Raw genomic sequence first — 17,761 nt, 5'->3', positions numbered from 1 at the left:
TCCAGATGAGCCCCTCACCTCTTTGCGCCTATATCGGAAGCAGAACATATTCCCAAATATTTGAGCAATACCTTTCTCTGGCTTTAATGTTGAGGATGCTATGGTTTGAAAGAGTTTTTTACCTACCACAGTGGAAATTAAGGAATCAAACATGCCACTCTAACTGTAACCTTAGATACGTTTCTTCATGTCTCCGAATGTCAGCTTCCTCAGCTGTTAATGGGAATATCAGTGACTGCCTTTTGGCCTGTGATGAGGATGAGAATAATTTCATTTTTTTCTTCAATCCTCACCCAAGGATACTTTTTCATTGTTTTTTAGATAGAGTAGAAGGGAGGGAGGAAAAGAGAGAGAGAGAGAGAGAGAGAAACATCAATGTGAAAGAGACACAATGATTGGCTGCCTCCTGCATGAACCCAACTGGGGCTGGGAATCAAACCTGCAACCCAGGTATGTGCCTTGATCAGGAATCAAACTCACGACCCTTTGGTCTGTGGGCTGACCCTCTAACCGCTTCTCAAGGCAAGAATAATTTAATTTTTGTAATGGGCCAGAAATAACACATCCCAACAATGTTGGTGCAGTGACAATATGCAGCAGGTGCTAGGCTGCAGGGAGATTACAGTGACCTAGCCCAAGTCCCTTCAGATGATGAACAGGCAGAGAAACAAAGAAGCAAAGGAAGTTTAATAATGGTAAGAGCAAGGCAAACAATGCAGTCAACAGGAAGGGCCATCCAATGGAGGTAAGTTGCCTACAGTGGAGGACGAGGGAGGGTCACCAGAGTTGCACTGAATTAGTAACATTTAGACAGAGGTTGGAGTAAAACAGGGAGCTACTCATGAGGAGATCTGTGGGCAGGGTATTTAAGGAAGAAAGAGTTACAAGGGCAAAGGCCCAGAGAGATTGGCTTGCTAGAAAAGTTGGGTGCAATGGAAGCTTGGGGGTCAGAAACAAACAGTATGGTTGGAGCATGAATGAGGGGCAGATTTCTAGAACAGTGCTTCTCAAACTACCTGTGGCGAAGGACAATTTTTATTCCTGATACTTTTATAAAATACAATAAAAATCACCATAAAAATGAAGAAAAGAAAAGCACATTCAAAATACAAGCCCGTATTTGCTAGTTAAATCTAGTAGCATAGCCCTGGCAGGTGTGGTTCAGTGGATTGAGCATTGTCCCGGGCACCAAAAGGTTGCCAGTTCAATTCCTTGTCAGGGCACATGCCTGGGTTGTGGGCTTGATCCCCAGTAGGGGGCGTGCAGGAGGCAGCCCATCAATGTTTCTCATATCGTCTCTGTCTCTCTCTTGCTACCTCTCTTTCCCGATCTCTCTAAAATCAATAAAAACATAGTTAAAAAATAAACAAATAAAGCCAGCAGCAAAAAATCATATTTCAGTAACTGATATCAGAACAAATGTAACAGATCAAAAAATTAAGAACACAGTCACACGTTCGTTGAAATTATGCGTTATAGGCCATTAGTGTAAGTAGTTCAGTAAGATATGCCCACCAGTTGATCCTGTGGGCATGTTGTAGCAATGTCAAAATGCTCTGCATGTTTCTTACTGTCACTTTTGCAGATGGGCGTTGGTGCCTGGGCCGCACGTTGCATAACTGGAGGGCTGCTCGAGTGAGAGAAAGGCAGAGGTCGCAATGGCCATGATAAGAAGCTAAGATTAATTCTAAGTGCTATGCAGACAGTAAATTAATAAAGATACGAAGAATGATAATAATGAAAACTTGTTTTTCCGGTTAGCTGTGAAGGAAATGGGATTCTCTTCATGCTAAACTTTCCAGAAGCTTAGGTCTAGGCAGGGTGAGTTTATGATACAAGATGTCCACAATGGCAAAATGTCCACCTTCCAAGGTTACACCATTTCCACAGCATTGGCTAGTTCTTCCTTTCCCTGATGTGCTGGGAAGAGGTCTAAATGGGGAGATGAGATAACTCAATTCTAGTCTGGCTCTGACTAGTAGCAGGGTTTAGTTGAGTTTCTTGACATTTTCAGGTCTCAGTTTTCTCATTTGTAAAAGGTAGGATGGATGACTAGGTAATACCTCCAGTACTTTTGAATTCTAAAATTTTATAAATCTATGATTCCAAGTGTGTCTTTATATACATAATTTTTCTTTATTGATTTTACAGAGAGGAAGGGAGAGGGAGAGAGAGATAGAGACATCGATGAGAGAGAATATCGATTGGCCACCTCCTGCATGCCCCCCACTGGGGATTTGGCCCACAACCTGGGCATGTGTCCTGACCAGGGATGGAAACGGCAATCTCTTGGTGCATGCGTCAGTGCTCAACCACTGAGCCATATCAGCTGTGCCAAGTGTGTCTTTTTTTTTTTTTTAGCAGTAAAATTAACTTTTAGAAAGAAAAGACCTTGCTAAATTAAAATCAAATTGATACTAATTTTAATAAAATAGTTTTTAATTACCTAAAGGTAGCTTAAGTCAAAATAAAATTAAAATTACCCTGGTCAGTGTGGCTCAGTTGGTTGAGTGTTGTCCGCTACACCAGAAGGTCACCGGTTTGATTCCCAGTCAGAGAATTAAAATCAAAATAATAATTTGATTTCAATGGAATGAAACTGCCAGAAATTTTTGAATAGTTAAAATTTATAATAATTACTATATCTTGTCTGTGCACTGGTGTTATAAATCTGAAAGAGTTCGTCCACCCAGTGCTAGCAAAGCCAAACACTAGACTCTAAGAATTGCAGTGCAGAAATATTGGCTATTTTATGTATGAATGGGGTCACTCAGGAGAACCGGAATCTAATGCTCAAAAGCCTGAACTCCCCCATGGCAGGTAGATTACAGATTCCATAGAGCTACATCACAAGACACCATGGGTTACTGGTTTGGGGTTGTGCTGGAGCTGATTGGTCAGAGGTGAGGAAAGGGTAAAGGATCATTTCTTCTGGTCTTGAGGACAGCTCTGAACTCTCTTCCAGCAGCCCTCTGCCCGGTCTCATAGGGAAGTAGCCAGGGGGGTCGTTCCACCATAGGGCCCAGGAGCTGAAACATAACTTAGGAAAGATGTGATCTTTAGCCTGCCAGAGTCCGGACTGTGTGACCATTAATCAGGTACGGCCTGTAGTCTTGTGCTGCATCCAGGTTGCTGATCATCGGAGAAAAGGCCAGGTCTCTGAGGGGTAGAGAGAGAGAAAGAGATATGATTTCTAGAGCTAGGATTGAAAACTAAATTGAATCAAATCATAAAGACCCTCAGTTTCACTGGGCTTATCTTATTAGGAATGAGTTTCCAGCATACTCTGATCAGGCAATCTATACATTCAGAAATGATTATTTATTCACTTTCTAACTCTGTAATTCTCATTCTAGTACTCTTCATCATGTTTCAAACGATAGGCTTATTAAATTCTATATAGGTTCTCTGTGATAATTCAGGGAGGTGCCAAAAATAAGTAATAAGCAATCCCTTCTGGAACATTTTAAGTGTAAATTTTAAAGTGATTCAAATAAGTATAGTAGGGACATTTCCATTCATCAATTAAATACTTATTGAACACTGTTCAATATTGGAATAATATAAAAATGCTCATAACCATGCTCATAAAAAGATTATGATTTGTTTGAGGAGAAACATACAAAGCTGGTCAATTTAATGGGTAAAAATTCTTAATTGAGAAAATTACATAGTACTATGAGAACCACGGGCCTGGACTGGCTAATTGCTTAGGAGAGTTAGAGCAAGAGTCTGGGGGGGTACCAGAATGCGATGGTGAAGAATGACGAGGAAGGATACCTCAGTCAGGAGGAAAAGCCTGTGCACAGGTACAGCCCGGGGAAAGGTGCCTGAGAGAAGGCAACAGGCAGGTGGTACTAGCGTTACATTTTGAAGATTCTCTATCATGTTACCAAGTTTGGAAATTATGTAATAAATAGGAACAGACTTTAGAGGATTTAAGCAGAGACTTGAGCAGAAGAGTCATTGAGAGTTAATAGTGTTAGGCATCTTGCCCACCTTACCTCAGTTCATCTCAATCTGTCTTTCAGTAAGTTTTGACTTTTCTAGTTTACAAATGAAGAACTTGAGACTCAGAGGGCCTAGTTAACTTTCCCAAAGTGACAGAGCTGGGAGGTGGCGGAGCTTGCGTTTGGATCTCATTGTCTGACTTGGAAGTTCTGAAGGCCTGGCTTGTTTTACACTTCAGCCCCCGGCCTCCAGCAGGGGCGGACAAGTCGCTGGTGGGAAAAGTTCTCCTCTGCCTTTGCCCTCAGCCCACCCAACTTCTAATGCTCCCTTCAAAACGTTGTCCGCAGGGTATTTTATGTGCGAGGGGATGGGAATGGACCTAACTTCAGAATGCTGTGCCCCTGCTTATCGACAGCGGCCTCACGGGGTCTTGCCTTCGGGCTTTTCATCCCATTCCAGCAGGTCGGGCAGAGCTGTTCGCAAGCTACAGGGACAAACTTAATTAAATTCAAGTGAGTGTTGTTAGGAAGACCTGACAGGCGCAGTTGTGTGAGGCTGAATAATTGAGTTGTGCGGGTTTTTTTTTCTTTGCCTTCTTGGTGGTAGGCTTTTTTGGGGGGCGGTTGTTTTGTTTTCTCTGGGTTTCTAAAGATGACCCTGACACTTTTCATAAAGCTGTTTTCTAGTAGGAACGCCCTCCATCAAAGAGACGCGGATGGGTTGCCAGGCTACCGTGAGAAAAGAGAACTGCGAGTGACAATGCGGACCTTTCCTCGGAGGATGCAGGGTCTGTGCTTGCTCAGTACAAAAGTACCTCCCATAGACCTCACAGCTAGAGCTCCAGGGCGTCACTACCTGAAGCCCAGGCTGCTAGACAGGAAGGCACACTTCCCGCACTGAGCTCCTAGCTGGGGTGGAGAAACAAGCCGCAGCAACTCGGTAGTGAGGAAAAGAAAAGGTCACTGAGGGATCCAGTTAAAAAATATCACTTAGGATAAGCCCAGAGGAAACCAGTTTTTTGTTTGTTTGTTTTTAATGCAGCCCTCTGGCACAGCGAATGAATGATGCCTGGTTGGTATAAAGAGGCAACAAATGTTTTGCAGCTGATTTGCTTACATTTTGGGACACTTGCAGTCTGTGCCTGGATTATATGAGCCTTCAGTACCTCAGATTTTGACTTTCAGTTTTTTTCTACATGGTTTTTTCTGGCTGTTTAAATATCACAGAGCTTACAAGTCAGTTCCTGCTATCCCACTGATGGTCAATAATCATCCAGTCTTTGTATTAATTTCTAAAATACAAAACATACAAATGGCAAAAATGAGTATTTTAAAATTTTTGTTCTTGACGAATGAATCACTATTTGAAAGAATCTGGACTGGTAGAAATTTTTAGTTTTTATTTTTTTTTATCAATGTATAGGTTTAAATTTTTTTTCCTTTATTGATTTTAGAGAGAGTAAGGGAGAGGGAGAAAGAGATAGAGACATCGATGAGAGAGAACATCGATTGGTAGCCTCCTGCATGCCCCCTATTGGGGATTTGGCCCACAACCTGTGCATGTGCCCTGACTGGAATCGAACCAGTGACCTCTTGGTGCATGGGTCGATGATGCTCAACCAGTGAGCCATACTGGCTGGGCAGTGTGTAGATTTTTATAGAGGTCTTTTGGCTTGAAATACCTGCATATATTTTATTATAGTAGGCCATACTCTGGTCCAAAGCCACTGAAGTGTTTATCAATTAGGTGTGCACAATATGTTGTTTTCTTTTTTAAAAAATATTTTGATTTTGTAGCTTCTTCCACCATGTTAATGGCATGGAACTCCACAGTTCATAAAATGCATTCTTTCTCATAGACTATTTTTATATTATTTTCTCTTTTCCAATTCCTGTGATATAGATTGGGGTAGATATTGTTATCCACATTTCACACATGATGAAATGGAGATTAAGTGACTATCCAAAGCCACACATTATCTTTGCCAGAACGAGGTTGTTTCTCAAAAAGTCTCCTAGTCCTTATGCTAAAGTGGGTAGGGGGCAATTCTGAGTCAGTTCCATCTCTGGCTTTTTTTTTTTATTTTTTTTATGACTTTAGAAAGGTTTCTTTCTTCCTTCTCTGGACCTCTAAAGATCTTTGGGATTTCTAGATAACTGTAAAAAGTAATACATTCTCTGACTATTGTTGGACAGAGATGAATTCTTCCGCAGGTCTCTCTGGTTCTCCCTCTTCATCAGAGAATATTCTACAAGGTTTTAACAGTTAATTTTTAAAAGTATCAAAAAAGTGATTTATTTATTTGCAACTCAGAGGTATTGTGGTGAAAATCCTCTGAAATTTATAGATGAAATATCTAAAGCACTTAATATTAATGAAATAGTGAATAAGCACCTACTATGTGCTGGACATTGTTCTAAAAGCTGGAGCTATAGAAATAAACAGAGAAGTACCTGCCCTCACAGGTGGGTGGAAGTCAGTTCCAAACAAACAGACTTATGAGGCCAGGGCTCCAAGAGTGTCACAGTGACTGTGCTTGGTTGGTGTTGGCATGCTTTTTACAATGTCTACAAGTGACCCTAATATGTTACCATTTGTGCTGGACTGTGACTCAAGGCTTTCACTTCATACTAGGGAAATTTGTTTAGTTTAAAAGGGTCTTTAGTTTTATGACATAAATATAAACATTGCCTTTATAAATATCAGTCAAAAACATTGTTTTGAGAAACTCATAGACTCTTTGAGGTTCAGATATAAAAACTAGCAGGCATTCTCATGGGAAAATTTTAACTAAGGAAGTATTTTGTAGATGTCAATATTTGAAACAGGAAATGTAATCCATGGAATTGATTAAAAAGATCAGGAACTATCAGAAAAGTCAAACAGAGGTCAGTGAGGCAGAGATTAGCAACAAGTCAATGAAACCCCTGGCTGGAGGGGAAAGGAGACATTTCTTGGGGAGCCAGGGCCACACAGCAGAAGCTGGAACCACGGAGGATCTGTCTCGTGGGAGCCAGGGACCTAAGTGGAGATGGTATCCAAAGCAGAAAGAGGGGAGTAAATCTCTTGCTTTATCCCTTCCTCCCATCCTTCAATATTCCACTAGTGCTTTCTCCCAGCCAAAGCCAAGGAAGTCAGTTGACAAGAAAGTTAGAAAAGCACAGGCTATTGGAATCAAACCCCTTAGGATGTAGAGGAGAACAGATAAAGAGGACTGAATTTAATGAACGCTGATCCAAGACCAGCTCATTTATGGACTCTTGTTTTTTCGGAGTGGGTTTTAGAACCAAGCTGCCTGGGCTCAAATCCTGGCTTTGTGCCTTGGCTGGTGTGGCTCAGTTGATGAAGCATTGACCTGTGCACATGGAGGTTGCCCAGTCAGGGCACATGCCTGGGTTGCAGGCTCATCCCCAGTAGGGGGCATGCAGGAGGCATCCAATGGCTCTCTCTCTCTCATCAGTGTTTCTCTCTCTCCTTCTCCCTTCCTCTCTCTCTCTAAAGTCAATAAAAACATATTAAAAAAAAAAACCACCAAAATCTTGGCTTTGATGCTTCTTCTGTGTGTAACATTGGGCAATTTAATTAATCTCTTCAAGTCTCATCTTTCTCATCTATAAAATCAGGACACAGTGGGAGTGACATTATATAACTTGTAAGACAGTTGTGATAATGGAATGAAATAATGCATTTAGCATATTATTATCATCATTATTGTGTGTATCAGTCGATGGTCATTGGCGCCAATCCACTACCAATAGGAGCCCCCCATTGGGGTGCAGTGTGGAAGAAAACTTTATTTGGTGCAAACAGGTCACTTGGGATACAACACAGCTGACGGCGTAACTATGGAACAGCTCAGTAGTGCTACAGCTCAATTATGAAACATCCTGGCTATGGAACAGCACAGCTGCAAGGCGGCCCTTGGGCGAGGCACCTCTATGGCCTGACAGTTCTGTTCCACTCCTCTCTGCTCCTCCTGCTCTGGTCTGTTCCACTCTACTCTGGTGAGAGGTCTTCGGTGTTTCAGCTTCAGTCAGAAAAATGCTGGCTTCAGTGGAAAGGGAAAATACAGTCTCTGTAGACTGTACATATAGAAAAGTTACCACCCCTGGTCCCTCATTGGTCTCTCCTCATGCAAATGTGGACTCCAAATCCTTGCAGTTTAATTGGTCCTAAAAGCACTGTCTTGATTGGTCAGGGTGGAGCTGCTCTGATTAGTCAGTGAATATGCTAGTGAGGAATATAGCTGCACAGCTCTGATTGTCCTATTGGTTGAAATACAATTGTAAGAACTCCTTTATAAGGAATGGCCCAGCTGGGAGGAATACAGTACAAGCAGACAGTTCAGTTCAAGTGGCAGGCATTTTATTGCAGGCTTCTCCATAAAATGTGGCCTGCTTGAGAGGCCCTTGTTTAAAAAGGGCTGCTAGGCTCTGTTTTTAAATTTGAGTCCATTTAGCCACCAGGAGCGCTTCTTGCTAGGTATCTTCTTTCTCGTGATCAACATGTGTAAGGCATGGCATTGGGTGCTATGAAAAATGTAATAAAGTCATCACTGCCCTCAAAGTCATATGTAATTTATTCTGGGAAGGAAACACATTGATAAATAAATGGGGGACTATACCATGTAGAGGGAGAAGTAGAAATTGCACATTAACTAAGTATGGAACCACTATATTCAGCTTCCAAGTTGCAAATTGAAAGAGATGGTACTATGTGAAATTACTTTTAAATCCTAGTAGTATACGATTAATGTTTAAATGTTCTAACCAGATCTGTGGTCAAGAGAGCAGTTTGGTTTTTATATTTAATTTTTTGGATTATAAAAGTAATACCATTCATTGTAGAGAGTTACAATGATATGGAATAATACAAAGAAAAAGATGTTAGTAATCTTAACATTTAGAAATGGTCCCATAATTTTTGATATATTTCCTGTCTCTAACAAATGTATATAATCTATACATAAATGATTTTATTTATAACGCATAAAACATAATTATAAGTATAAATCTGGACTTTTTCTCATTATTATATTGAAAAGATTTCCAAATGCTATTAAATATTATTTAAAAAAACAATTTTGGCTATAACATGCTGTATATTATAGCTGGACCTTAATTTTTCTATTTTCTTATATTTGGAACTTTGATGGATTTTCAGTTTGTCACAGTTAGAAATAATGGTGGAGTAGTATAAGTATAAACCAGGGAAGTAAAGCTTAAATGCCTTCAGGGTCAAGTCAAGTCCTAAAAAGCAGATAAATATAAGGCAATATGAAGTCATAGAGCCTGCGTTTGACAATAGAGAATTCATGCCCTATATTACAACCAAGACATCAACAACAGATAAGGGCAGGATTTGGCATTTGGGTTGCCAGTTTGAGACTTCTGGACTTCTATTAACATTTTCCAGAGAAGTACCTGTGGAAGATAAAATATTTGGCACAATTCTTCCTCCTCCACTGAATCCATGCCCCTGTGGTGTTTTCATTTTGGATGGAGCACACGTCCCTGCTCTTTGACTTGGAGTTCCATCTTATGATTCACTTTGGCTTATGGTCGGTGCCAGGTACAAGCCTGGAGCCAAAGGAGTCTGGTGCATTTCCACTTGTCCTCTTGTACCTCAGCAGTCGCCAAAAGAAAAACTTGATCTGGCTAGCCCACTGGTTTCAGGAGAAAGATGAGATACATTTAGAGGAAACCATGCCAATAGAAGTTTCAGTGTGAAGCAGAGCCATTCCTGCTGCCCTGGAAACCTGTGGGAAATAATACTTATTTTTGTATGCCACTGAAATATTAAAGATGTTTGCTATGTAGCAGTAGCCTAATCCAGCATCAAATTGTTTTCCAGAGAAGTATGAATTTGCATTTCCATATTACTATACGAGGTAAAACTATCTCATTATTTGATTTTGCATTTTGAGTTCTTTAAAATTTCACCTGTTTATTAATTACCTATATTTCTTCTTTTGATTATGTCCTTAGACAATTTTTCACTATAGTTTTATTTGTTTGTAGAAGTTCCTTGCATTAAAAATACAAGTCTTTATTCATTCATTAAACAAATGTACTATGTGTCAGGCACTGTTCTTATCTCTAATCCTTGTTAACAATTTTTTTCCCAAATTGCTATTTGCCTTTTAATATTAGTCTAAGATTATTTTTATCCCATGTGATCAGATTTTTCTGTTTCCCTATGTTTTTTTCCCCCTTGATTTTAATGTGTAGGAATTGAAAAATTGATTTTGAATCTTCATTTCTCACTCTGCTTCTTTTTGCAGGTTTCTTTCTGCCCTTTTTCCTTCTACTCTGCCTGATTATTCTCTTCTTCCTGCCTGTTTTCTTTCCCTTTCTCATTTCTTATTTTCTAACACTACTTTTCTTTTATGACATGACTTTCTCCCAAAACTCTAAAAATAGTCATATATAAAATCAATATTATTTAATAGGTACCTATTAAAATAGATTAAAATATTCTAATTTATTATTACAAATTCAAATTTTCTTCACATAGTTCACAAAAATACAGCAATTAAGTATTACCTATTTCTCAGTTTTACTGAGATATAATTGACATATCACTGAATAATTTAAGGTGTACAGCATAATGGTTTGACTTATATATATATTGTGAAATGTAGTTTAGTTAGCATTTATGATCTCATAAAAGTATTACTTTTTATCTCTCATAAAAGTCTTAACTATATTATGTTAATTTTTACATTAACATTTTTAGGTGCATAAACATTCTACCTGAAAAAAAGACTCAATGTTAAACAACACTTCTATTTAAGTCAATAAGTATGTGATTGCTATTATGCATTCAGTAGCTCATGAGAGCCTCATTAGGACACTAATGAAATGAGCGTTGGAGGAAGGGAAGCTAATATGATCACAGAAATGAATATAACACCATTTAGAATATGGCATTGCTATTGGAGAGGTACAAACAGTGTGCACTGGAGATTTAAAGAAGGGAGAAATCACATCCAATTTAGGAGGTGAAAGATTATCATGATGTAAGGTCATTTGAGGTAATGCAGTGCAAACACACTTTTAGGGCTGCTAAACTTAGAGCTACAGGAGTTGACTACATGGAGAGACCTTGAAAGTAAATTGAAGGCTTCCGGTCAAGATGGTGGCGTAGGTAAACACGGTATCACGTCCTCCCACAACCACATCAAAGTTACAACTAAACTACAGAACAACCATCATTCAAAACCGCCTGAAATCAAGCTGAATGGAAGTCCTACAACTACGGAATTAAAGAGGAATTAAAGAAGCAGCCACATCGAGACTGGTAGGAGGGGCGGAGGTGGACCCACTCCCACGTGTGGCGGATAAAAATCAGGAGGCTGCCTCGGATGGTAAGGTCCTCCCTGAGGACTGAGGGGTCCCTGTCCCACACCAGGCACCCAGCTAAGGGTTCCAGTGCCAGGAAGAGAAGCCCCTATAACTTCTGGCTGGAAAGACCAGTGGGAACTGAGGCTCAGGGAAGCTAAAGCGGCTGGAGCCCCAGGCAGCTCCTTAAAGGGCCCGCGCACGGACTTATCGGACTCTCTCCCTCTAAGCTTGGAGGGGAGGCAGCTCCAGGGGCACCAGGGACATGCAGGGAAGAACTGAGCTGTTTGGCACTGGAGCGAGTGCTGGAGAGGGGCTTTCTCCAGGACGGACGTGCTGTCGGAGGCCTTTGTTTCTTCGGTGAGCCCTGCCCTGGGCTGGCAGACAGCAGCCATTACCTGGGACTCTAGCAACCTGGCTCACATGGGTAGCCCCGCCCTGGTGACTCCCTGAGGCCCCGCCCCACCCAACTTTCAGGCCCACCCAAGCTGTTGCCAGTTGCTTGACCATAGGATTGGCCTGTCTTGGATCCTGCTTCAGGTTTTCCTAAATTCTTTCAAACAAGCAGCATCTGATCTCAGCTAGCCCCATATCTCTCATTAAGTAATACATAGAAACAAACACAGGGAGGCAGCCGTAATGAGAAGACAAAGAAAGAGGTCCCAAATGAAAGAACAGAACAAATCTCCAGGAAAAGAACTAAGCGAAATGGAGATGCTGAGTTCAAAATACTGCTTATAAGGATGCTCAATGAACTTAGTGAGGACCTTAAGAGCATAAAAAAGCACTAGTCAGAAATAAAGGAAGCACAGTCAGAAATAAAAAAGGCACTAACTGAAATAAAGAATAATTTACACAGATTCAATAGTAGAGAAGGTAAAGCCAAGAAGCAAACCATCTATTTGGAATATAAGGAAGCAAAAAACCCCCAATCAGAACAGCAAAAAGAGAAGGAATCCAAAAGAATGAGGATAGTGTAAGGAGCCTCTGGGACAACTTCAAGCGTGCCAACATTCGTATCTTGGGGGTGCCAGAAGGAGAAGAGAGAGTACAAGAAATCGAAAACCTCTTTGAAACAATAATGGCAGAAAATTTCCCTAACTTGGTGAAGGAAACAGACATACAAGTCCAGGAAGCACAGAGAGTCCCAAACAAGATGAACCCCAAGAGGCCTACACCAAGACACATCATCATCAAAATGCAAAAGTTTCAAGACAAAGAGAGAATCTTAAAAGCAGCATGAGAAAAGCAGATAATTACCTACAAGGGAGTTCCCATAAGGCTGTCAGCTGATTTCTCAAAAGAAACTTTGCAGGCCAGAAGGGAGTGGCAAGAAATATTCAGAGTGATGAAAAGCAAGAACCTACAATCAAGATTACTCTATCCTGCAAAGCTGTCATTTAGAATCGATGGTCATATAAAGACTTTCCCAGGCAAGAAAAAGCTAAAGGAGTTCATCACCACCAAACCGTTATTATATGAACTGTTCTAGGGCCTTTTTGAAGAAAAAGATAATATATATGAACAAACAAAATGGCAATGAATACATATCTATCGACAATGGAATCTACAAACAAAATAAACCAGGCAGAACAGAAACAATCTCATAGATACAGAGAACATTTTGTTGGTTGCCAAATGGGAGGGGGGAATGGGTGAAAAATGTGAAGGGATTATGAAGAACATATTGGTTGCTAGACTGACAAACCTCAAAGAAAAGGTGTTTGTGGGGGTGGGAGGAAATAAACCAAAGAACTTATATGCATAACTAATGGACACAGACAACAGTGGGAAAAGGCAGGAGGAGGGTGGGAGTGGGGAAGACGGGGTCAATGGGGGGAAAATGAGGAACATTTGTAATACATTCAACAATAAAGATAAAAAAAATTAATTAATTTAAAAAAAAAGAAAGTAAATTGAAGGCAACACAAAGGAAATTGGAGGTGAGACATGAAGAACATATTGCGGGGTGTGTGTGTGTTTGTAGAGAGAGAGAGAGAATGAAAATGAATCTCACATCTTGATAACATTTTCAAGCCTTCAGATCCAACTGTTTCTCACATTGACATCTTGACATTACAGATACGTGAGCCAGTAAAATGAATTCCCCTTTGTAAGGCTACTGTGAATGGAAACAGCCCATATTGTCAAGAACCTAAATGTTCACCCCACAGTGTTCAAACATACCAGAAAGAACTTCTAAAAGGATGTCCACACCACACTAAGCCTGGTTGGAAAGTGTTCTCACCTCCCTTCCTGTTCATGAATTTACAAGTGAACAAACTAGTAGACACCTTTGTGCCCCCAACAGTTAATATTTTTGTCTGTGCCTATGCAAGTCAGCCTTGGGCATTTGATTGTCTAGATAGTTGGAGGATGACTAGACAATGCCTTTTGGGTCACTTGACATCCTCTTTTACAATCCTCAAAATGATAACAGCCACCCTTGAAGTTCCCATGAGGGAAAAGTAGGCCTGATCAACAGTACTGATCAACTACACTGATGAGGATCCCTCTGTTTGTGAGGATAACGCTCACGGCCTTTTTGTGGGATGTGACTTGCTAGCAGATTTTTCAAGAAATAAGGGTAATCACGCTCTCAGAATTATGTTTTCATGGGGTGGCCTTGGTACTGCTTAATTAGATATACTGTGAAACCTAACTAGAAATGTGAATCAAATTGCTCACATAACCGCCAGAGCCCGTTGAGCCCAGAAAACATCTTTAGACTCCATCGCACGAGTAGTCCTAGACAACAGTCACCCTTGATTATGTGCTTGCAGCCCCGAGAGGAGTTTGTGCTATACCAATACCTCCTGCTGTACCTGGAGAAATACTTCTTTCCAGGTAGAATTAGAAACAATCAACCTTCTTAATCTTGTCAGATCCATTAAGGGGCATTCCAGTTTTTCTTTTAGTGTCTATGGCTGGTTAGTATTTAAGTTTCCTGACATTTTTACCTGGCTCCCCACTGAGCTCGGAGCTATTTTAAGGTCTACTTTGCAAATTCTTATTCTAATTTGTTTAATATATTTCATTGTCAAGCTATTTATGTTCTATATAGACAAATGTTTAAAGCTTCCTACAAAACCTTGGGTAATGGCTGCATGAAGGATAGAAATGATCCATCAAACTACTGTATCCCCTCCATGTTTATAATTCGTAATGGTTATGATACCAAATACCTTTTGCCAATCACCCCTTATTTCACGTACGAACTGGGTGCCTTTGTTGTTTTCTAACCTTCCCCAGGTTGTTTTAGCTGCTAGTATAAGAGACAGAATTTTCTGAATTTGACAGCTACCTGAAAGACCTCTCTTAAGTAAATGGCTCCATTTGCTCTATTGACTATTGTCTGGCCACAGGAGTCCCACTGAGGGACTAGCTTGAACCAAAGCAGGTAGCCAAGTCACTCTGGCATTGATACAGGACAAATTGACCTGATCAATCAACAATAATGTCTGTCAATAAGATTTTGATTGAAAGGAGAAAAATGTGGCCCTGAGAAAGAAGATACCTACTAAAACGGGCTCCCAGTGACTGACTGATCCCAAATTTAAAGAAAAAAAAAAAGCCTAGCAGCCATTTCTACACAGGGACCATTCATACAAGCTTCATTTCAGAGAGAAGCCTTCACTGTACTACCTGCGTCTGCAATGATCTGCCTGCCTGCATTGTTTCTTCTATCTGAGCCAGCCCTTCCTTTGTTATTTCAACCAATAGGACTGAGGCTTTTCCCATCCAATCAGAGCTGCACAGCTATATCCCCATTAATATCTTCACCAACCAATCAGAGCAGCTTCATTCTGACCAGGCAGGATATTGCCTTTTGGACCATTCAAACTTCTATGATTTGGAGTCCTCATTTACATGGGGATGGACCAATCAGGGACCAGGGGGGGGGGCTTCTGTCTATATAAGCCAGCTTCCCTCTGATTCAGTGCACTTTCCACTGAAGACTGCATTACCTTGGCTGGAGCTGAAACATTGAAGATGTCTCACGGAGCAGAGCAGACCAGTGAGGAGCGGAGCTGTCTAGTTGGAGAGGAGCCTGGCCCCAGGTGGCCCTAAGGCCACCTCACAGCTGTGCTGTTTTTACAGCCCTGTTATACCACAAATGAACTGTGTTGCTCTGAATCAAGTTTCCTTCTACACGCCAAATTGGGAATACAGTGATACCTCGGTTCTCGAACATAATTCGTTCCAGGAGGACGGTCGAGAACCGAATTGTTCGAGAACCGAAGCAATGAAAGCGTGACTCCACAAAGCGTGACTCTCTCTGCACTCACACTGATGACGCAAGCAAGGCGCGCTGGGCCGAATGAACGCCATTCGGCTCAACTCGGCTCATCTCGGAAGTTCGAGTTCCAAATATTTGTTCGGATTCCGAGACAAAAGTTTCTCGAATCTCTGGTCGAATACCGATTTGGTCGAAAACCGAGGCGTTCGAGAACCGAGGTATCACTGTACTAGTTAGCACTGAATTAGCGCCAATAGGCCGTTGATAGTAGTAATAATGTTCAATAAGCAGATAAAGCTATGGATCTGTGGTTCAGATTATGGTGTAGGTAAGAGTTATAGATTTGAGAGAAGTATGACTATTGAGGTTATGAGAGATAATACAATTAATGAAAAGAAATTAAGCATTGTTAAGGGAATAACCTTGAAGAATGTTTATGTATGAATAAGAGAAGAAAAAAATGTGGGAAAGAAGGTGGAAATGTAATAGGATACAAATATATGTCACAAAAATCAAAGAGGGAAGTTTTAAGGAGTGTTTAGCAACTTCATATGAAGCAGAGGATCTCTGGGCTTTTACAGAAAAAATGTAGGTGCACAATAGTTATGTGTTCATGAAGCATTTCTTGCTTCAGTTCCTCACATGTACAAAGAGGCAGTGGAAGTATATGTCTTTCAAGCTTCCTTCCAGTGCTATTACCCTAAATTAAGTCAATAGAAATTCACAGGCAGAAACAGAATCAAGATTTCCAAGTGTTATGAAATAAGTGAATGATAAGGAAGAGAAAATAAATATGAATATTGTTTCAAAAATATTTTTATGATAACTTGAAAGAGAAACCTAATCAGGGAAGCCTGATTAGCCAATAATGCTCTTTGTCTGTTCAATGTCTATTTTTATTCCTGTTATTAAAAGGTCCCTGATTTTGTTAATGGAGGCAGTGAGCCCATTTAAAATAATTTAATATCCCAGGCATCCTTCAAGCTAGAGGTGGCCATGTGACAAGGCTTGGCCAATGAGGATTATTGCTGGAATTTGCTGGCTTTAGGGAGGATTTTCTCTTTTTGATTATGGATACCAACTGTTCTTCACCGTTGTTTATTTTTTCCTTCCTCTCTATAACATTGGTTCTGCACCTTCAGCACAGTGATAATTTTGTGACCATGAGGTCAGAATCATGAGGATGAGGCCCACACATTAAGGAGAGCACATGGAAAGATGGACAGCCAGGTCCTTGATAATATTTTTGAGTATCTGCATTAGCCTTGAGAGACTATTGCCAAACTTCTAGTGTCTGAGACAGATAGTATCACTCTTAGTAGGGTTTCTATTCTATTAAGTCAAAAGCATTCTTGACTGATATAGTTCCTTCAGCTGATTGTTCAATTTAGGGAAAAATTTCCAACAAAAGCAAAGGAGGGCCCTGGCTGGTTTTGCTCAGTGTCGGCCTGTGGTCCAGAGAGACCCAGGTTCGGTTCCCGCTAAGAGCATGTACCTCGGTTGCAGTTTGTCCCCGGCCCTGGTTGGGCCGTGCGGGTGGCAACCACTCAATGTGTCCCTTTCACGTTGATGTTTCTCTCTCTCTCCCTCCCACTCTATCTGAACAAAAAATGGAAAAATTTCCTTAGGTGAGGATAAAAAAAAAAAAAAAAAAAGAGCAAAGGAGGAAGGAAGTATTGATTTAGTGAATCAGATTTGATCATAACCAGGCAATCAATGGGAGGGCTAATAGAGATATATCATCCCAATATCCTGGGAATCTGGCTTTTATACAGCCAATTTTTCTTTTTGATTTAGAAGCTGATCTGTAAAGGGATGGTAGATTGTGTCATCCCTGCCTGTGTTTCCTTGTTATTTCTAGGCCTGTTTTTCGGTACCCAGTGAATATCAGAAAGGAATCATGGCAAAGTTACTTTCTTAGTATATTTCCTGTTAAATATTGCTATAAAATAATACATTTTGATATGTACAACTGAGGGAAATTTCTCATAGCTGATGACTCTGTTCCCTTACCAAAGAGTTAACATAATATAAAACAAACAAAAACAAAATCATACTACATGAGCACAAAAATGGACTTTTTTTTTCGATTTTTTTTTTCCCTTTATTGATCTTAGAGAGAGAGGAAGTGAGAGAAAGAGATAGAAACATCGATGAGAGAGAACATCAATTGGCCGCCTCTGGCATGCTCCCCACTGGGTATTGGGCCCACAACCTGGGCATGTGC

The 17,761-nt window shown here is 40.6% G+C and overlaps 1 pseudogene; it reads left to right on the top strand.

Moving 5' to 3' along the window:
* The first annotated feature begins 3,753 nt into the window (after positions 1–3,753).
* LOC118625804 overlaps positions 3,754–17,761 on the top strand; it is a 37,137-nt pseudogene continuing 23,129 nt past the window's right edge.

The sequence above is a fragment of the Molossus molossus genome, unplaced genomic scaffold (assembly GCF_014108415.1).
Source record: "Molossus molossus isolate mMolMol1 unplaced genomic scaffold, mMolMol1.p scaffold_m16_p_1, whole genome shotgun sequence".
Classification (NCBI taxonomy): domain Eukaryota; kingdom Metazoa; phylum Chordata; class Mammalia; order Chiroptera; family Molossidae; genus Molossus; species Molossus molossus.
This window is presented reverse-complemented; position numbering and strand designations above follow the sequence as displayed.